Here is a 6,648-nt window from a genome sequence, read left to right as displayed (position 1 = left end):
AAACCCTAAGTCTAGATGTTGATTTCATTTAGATCCTTTTCTTTGTTTATTTGATTATTAAATTTGATACTCAAGGACCGTCAACAAACTCCCCCAAGCTTATCTCTTGCTCGTCCCTGAGCAAGGATAGACTCAGCAATGGATCAGAAGTTGTTGCAATATCTTAAAAATTTGACGGTACACATGCTTTTAAATAAGATCTCATCTCTGAGTTAGAGTAAACTGTCAAGAACTAAAACTTAGTTACTTTACCTTTCACCATGGGACTTGTAACCGTCACTTCTGTCTTGAGTAGTTAAAAGATAGAACAGTCTAGCCAAGTGCCATGTCTCTTATTCTTGATCAGCTATAGCTCTGGAGTTTTTGCAGATTTTCAAATAAAACTCAGAGATTCCTTGTATGACTCTCTAAATCTCTCTTTTGTTGTATTTCTAGATCCTTACCAAGGCAGTGATGGTATATGCCTTCTCTCAAGATATATGGTAATTGTGGTATAAGGCATAGTGACATTGTCTTCTCTCTCACCCTATTCTAATAAGTCTTTAATATCTGGAGCTCATAGGTGGGAGACAGCTAATACATACTTACAAGACATTTATTGCATAGTCAAACCATGGATCCAGAGAAACAAGTCAATAAGTCAAATCAAGACGTGCATGTGTGGCGAATGAATGGTGTATGGTGATGATGGTGATAACAATGGTGGAAGTCTAATTCTACTTTTGCTCTTTTAAGGGGATACATACCGTCCTTGCTTTTTGAAACTTTATGAGGAGAATGAGATGCTCTTCTTTTTCTTTCCTCTCAAGTGGGTATCCTGTACGCCTAATTCTACTTTCGGACACTTGTCCATTTTTACCTCTCGTCTCACTTTTTCTTTCTTTCGAGGTTCCGGGCACTTGCCCCTTTTTATTTCCTCGTTTATTATTTTTTTTCTTTTTTTTCAGAGCTCTCATCTCTTGAGATAATATAGCATGTGGTAGTAGCAAGATAACTTGAGCATTTATTTCACAAGGAAAAAACAGAAATATTTTTGGTTATTCTCTCCCGGATTAGGAGTAGAATATTTTTGGGTGGCTCTGGAGATGGAAATGAGTGGATATATGTGGATGGTACTTCTGGAGTAGAAGCAGCATGTATGAGTGAACGTGCAAGTGAATCTTGATTTAACCACATGACAAGCTCCTAAGTGTCTACACAGCTTGACCACACTCAATGCTCATAAGCAGTAAATAATAAATGTGTGGCTCAAAGTCTAGCAAGCATGTATATATGGCTGTGGTAGGAATTTAAACTTTCATCATACAGGAACTCATCATGCAATATTTTAAAGATTTTTCAAAGATAAAATTCTCCAGAATTCTAGCATCTCTAGGAACAGATAAACAGCAGCTCAGCCTTCCCATATCATATCCGTTAACAACTTAGATTTCAGATCAAGGTTTCATCCCACAAGTTTAGATCTAGAGCAAGCTTTAAATTATAACAGTTATGTCTAAACTTGAGAGAGAACTTCAAATTTGCAAATTAGGCAGAGTAACTATTCATCATATACATGCTAGAGTTTTATTATTAAGATTCAGATTAGCATAGCCACTTTATTTATTAATTAAACACACTAAGCAAAAGATATATATAAGCACAAAATCTTTAATTGGTTTTTCATAGTTTATGTATTTTAATATTCTAATATAATATAAGTATAAAGATAGGTAGAAATACTTAGCGAGATAAATGGGGGTGCTCTCCCCCAAGCTGAATTTTGACGTAATTTCTCTTGATGTAGCTAGCAGGTGGCAGAGGTGTATTTGAAAGTCAGCAGCATTCTGACAACGATTAGAATGTCCTCCGTCTGCTAGTCTTCTTGATTCTTAAATTTTATGGAGCTCAAATAGACAACAAAGCTTGTGGAACTAATTAAGTGTTAGCATAAATATCTAGCCTTCATCATGTTGAGCTTCCTCAATAAATATTACTCCCTGTTTTTATATTTTTATTTTATAATGCAGAAAAAAAATATTTATTTTATTTTTATGCCACCACAGTGAAGGTACTTATGGGTTTTATGCCACTCATATACTCACATGAAGCTTAGTATTTTTTTAAAATTTTTATTTTCTTTTCAAGATAGCATGATTAACTAATAATCTATTTAAGGAAAGTAAATAATTAAAGGGATAAGGGAATGTAGAAAGGATAAATATGGATAACTACTGATCTTACCTTTTGGCGTGGGTTCAATGTTTTAAGTCTTCTTAACAAGACTTCTCACCGTGTTCATTCTTCAGGTGCGTCATTTGATTCAGGTGCGGACCTTGACGTCTGCACCTCTTCGTTTGCCCAGCAGTTCGAAGTGCGGCGTTGGCAGTATCCTGCTCAGTGTGTTTGTGCTTGTAGATCCAGGTCCTTCACTTGGTAGAGTCTGAGAGTTATAAAACTCCTCCGTGTTTTGCTCGAAGTGTACCTGCTCATAGAGACAAGGCAGAGATCAAGTGCATGGGTCCTGTTGGTGGAAAACACCAACAGAACCTAAAGTGTATTTGTTCTTCTCTAACCCTAAGCATAGTGAGCAAGACAAAGCTGATCGATGAAAAGCTCATGAGTGTAGCACTTATAACATTTATCAGATCAGATCGCTCAACCTTATGGAAAGATAATCTATGTATATGTCTTTTTCTTTATATCTCTCAATGATTGAATGTGTAACATTTTAGCTCATATGATTAGGAGTGTGGGATCATGGAGTTAGTACTAAGAACAAGGATTAAAGGACTAAACATGTTGACTCAGTTGGGTTGGTTAATCTAGAGTTGTAAATCATACATATTTGTCTCTTTTATTTATATGAACGCCAGAACCAAGGAGAAGCTTATAAAAGTGATAGTCAAGTACCTTAAGATGTTACCTTGCATGAAGAGTGATGGTACAGTATCACCTTGTGGAAGCTTTCCTCTCTTAGCGGTTGTGCATCGTGTTTGTGGCATCCTCCATGGATCATCTCTCTATGATGAATGAGCTATGTCCTTCTTGTGCCAATTGTTAAACTTCATGTGTCACTCTCTTCATCTCTGATGTGAGTTTATCTCAGGACTTTCCAAATCGATATTGAAAGTTTTTCTGCAGGGGTTAGTCCGACAAAAATATACCAATGTCTACACAAGCAGTTTTTTAGTTCAATAACCGAACTAGACTCCTTGTCTAATGAGATTAAGGAAGGCTGTTTAACCTAAGCACCATGCTTAATTTAAAAGCCAATAGAAGTATGTGCAGTACTTCCAAACTAACACTTACTAGTAAATAGACAAAGGTAGCATGACAGCATTTATAGAGATCTACTCAAGTGGAGATGAAGTAGTGTGATTAGTATTTAACAAATTGAGCATGTCTTAGAGGTAGGGACAACCAACATAGCAACATGGCAAAAGATGTTTTTATGTAAAGTACTCCCCCAAGCTTGAATTTTACAGAATTCAAGTTTGGATGAATTTAATTCAATGTTGTATGATGATTGGTTGGACATACCTTATGCTTGTCACTCATCCGATCCTCTTGCTCCAATCCTGTAAAGGTTAGTGACAAGAATACCCGAAGGATTATTTTTACAATTATCCTTATATGCTCAATACACAAGGTAATGTTGCAAATAATTAAAAGCTCATGTTACGATCTGATCAGTGCTTATTTTAAGACTAAGCTTGTCCTTGGGAAACCATCAATTTATGTCGGCGAAGTGGTTTCCCTTCCAACGCTGACCTATATCAAGATCAACTCAACGAGATCTGCAATATTTATTATAGACATATGCATCGACAACCGCCCTTTTAAAGTTTTTATGAATAGAAAGGAAGAGGGGGTTGGAGATCTCAAATGTGGTGATGTTGCATATGAGCATGGAGTGAATGAAGTGGCTATGAAATAAATTCCATGCTCATTAATGTTATCTTCGTCTCCAATCTTAATATTTGGAGTTTCTCCTGAATTGGTCTCACTTATGTCCTCTTCTATAGTTGGATGAATCCCATCTTCAAAGGGAGTCAAGAACTCACCATTTGAAATTGAACCAAAGTCAGAATTCATTAAGGCTTCTTCCTTATCTATCCATTCTACACATTCTAGCCATTTAGAACTTGTGATCAGGAAAGGGGAGGTGTTAGAATTTTCAATATGGCTTAGCTCTCCTTCACTTGATATGTCATCCTCGACTTCTTCATAATAAGAACCAGGACATTCTCTAAGAGAATCATTATTGCGAGGATTTGAATTATCCCTGCTTGAAGGTCTCTTATGGAACCAGAAGTCTAAACCATCAGCATCTGAAAGATTTAAGGTCGGAATTCCTTCCTCTCTTGGAGAATTTTGGGGTATTGATGGTTTAGGATCGATAGCTAAAGTTTGGAATTAAAGTGGTTGTGATCTGGCTATCGAAACTTCTTCTTCTTGTCTTGGAACTGGTTCTGTCTCTTTCTCAGGGATATAAAAGCTAGGAGACTTTCCAATCAAATTCCAAGCTTCACTAGCAGGTAGGTGATAGAAGGATCCTCTAGAGGCTGTATTCAAGGTTTGCTTATTTTCCCCACTAAGGCCCTCAAAAAAGTGAATTAGAACAACTTCTTCTGGAATAGAAAGTTTTGGGCCAGTGAGAGTAAGGTTAATAAAGCGGTCCCATGATTTCCTAAGAGATTCTTCTTCCAGTTGTCTAAAAGAAATAATCTCACGCCGAAGTTCCGCCACTTTGGAGATTGGAAAATATTTAGAAAGAAAACTACTATATAACTCCTTCCAATCTCCATGAACACTCCCTATTTTGAGTTTGTGCCAATGTCTAGCTTTTCCCGTTAGAGGGAACGGAAAGAGCTTCCATTTAAGGGTCTCATCGGACATGCCTTCTATGCGAAGGAGGTCACAGACTCGATAAAACTCTCTTAGGTGTGTGTATGGGTTTTCCTCACCTTCTCCTGAGAAAGGTTGTTTTTGTACAAATTCTATGTATTCGGGGTCTATCTCAAAACTAGATGCTATGATAGGCTTTGAAGATTTTGGTGGTTCGAGATGTGTGCCCGTAGGTCTATGAAATTCATAGATAGACATGTTTGAATTCATGATAGACCAGAGATCAAGGATTAGATAAGAAGAAAGAATAGCAGAGATAAGTCAAATGATAAAAGGAAAAGTATATATATATAATTCTTTTTTTTAGAAAATGATTAAGCTAGTTCGTAGTCAACTCAGCAGCCGTTTCCCCGGCAACGGCGCCAAAAATGCTTGTTGACACTTGCTAACACCACTTGAATACTAGGTTGTCATCTCCAGCATGGCACTATAGTGTACTATGGTATTTATACACACACAGACAATCCGCAAGCGCACGGATACCGTTATAGCTTTTTCCCGGTTAAAGGTTTTATCGTATCCACAGGGAAATGGGAGAACCAACTACGCTCTAACTTAACCAGGATGGATAGATAAGTGTAAACAGGAAAGGTGGTAGAATCGAATAAGAACAATATTAAAGGTAAGATAACAGTGAGTGATAATATGGGAATAGAGAATAGAGCAATTCTAGTATATGGGCGATGGTAGCAGAATAGAGAGGATAACTATGGTTTCTCTACTTCAAAGGGGTATGTCTATGTCTGGGACGAACCACATGATAAGAGTACACCACAAAGGATGCTTATCCTTAGGCCGATAAACCATACCCGTCCTGCTAACGAGAGGTGGACTACAGAGGACCAACGTAACTGTCACCTACGCGGCCTACCACACGATCCAGCTAGACAGGGGATATCCACAAGTAATCTAGGTCTAAGCACCACGCTTACACCTATACTACAACTCTAACCTATAGCGTCCTATAGATTAGAAGTACTCAAAAGAGTTGTGAACCAGAACATACATAGTTAGTAATTGCATAATGAATTAGAAGTAGATTACCAGAGTCATCCCATGAGCAAGCTTGATTAGAGCTTGATCATGACGAAGTACAACCGGAGGAAGAACCGACAGGCCGGCCTCTCCTCTAATCCTCCTTCGCTCTCCATCTTGCTACTATCTAGATCTACTCTAGTTTAGAGAAGAGAGGAGAGCTCTCATCTCTAAATGCTAGCTTTTGCTCTGTCTATGAATAATGAATAATGATCAAGGGGTGCCTCCTCCAGGGGCCAGGGGGTCTGGTTATATAGTCCCCTCAAGTGAACCTGGGCCATCGGATCAAACCGACATTGATTGAACGGTTATTCTTGATCCTTTAGGTCGGTGGAGCATAATCCGCGAGGTTGAACGTGATTGGCCACCGTAGCAGGGCGGGCGCCCTAAGGACTTGGGCGGGCGCCCAGGTCTTGGCTCCGTTCGGCCTCCGCTTCCTTCCCATGGCTTCTGGAGTGTTCTAGATGTAAAATAATTGCGCGGCACGTTGATATCTCTATGTAATCCTGACGTGTGGGCCTTTCTTCCGTATTTCCTGATAACCCCCTACAGAAATAGACAAACACCAAAACTCGTGGAATTCTGTCAGATAAAACCCTAAGTCTAAATGTTGATTTCATTTAGATCCTTTTCTTTGTTTATTTGATAATTAAATTTTATACTTAAGGACCGTCAACACCTATACTCTCAATGCAAATGTCCCCTTTTTGTTGGTGATCTCTT

The sequence above is a fragment of the Sorghum bicolor genome, chromosome 4 (genome assembly GCF_000003195.3).
Source record: "Sorghum bicolor cultivar BTx623 chromosome 4, Sorghum_bicolor_NCBIv3, whole genome shotgun sequence".
NCBI lineage: Eukaryota > Viridiplantae > Streptophyta > Magnoliopsida > Poales > Poaceae > Sorghum > Sorghum bicolor.
Note: the sequence above shows the minus strand (reverse complement) of the source record.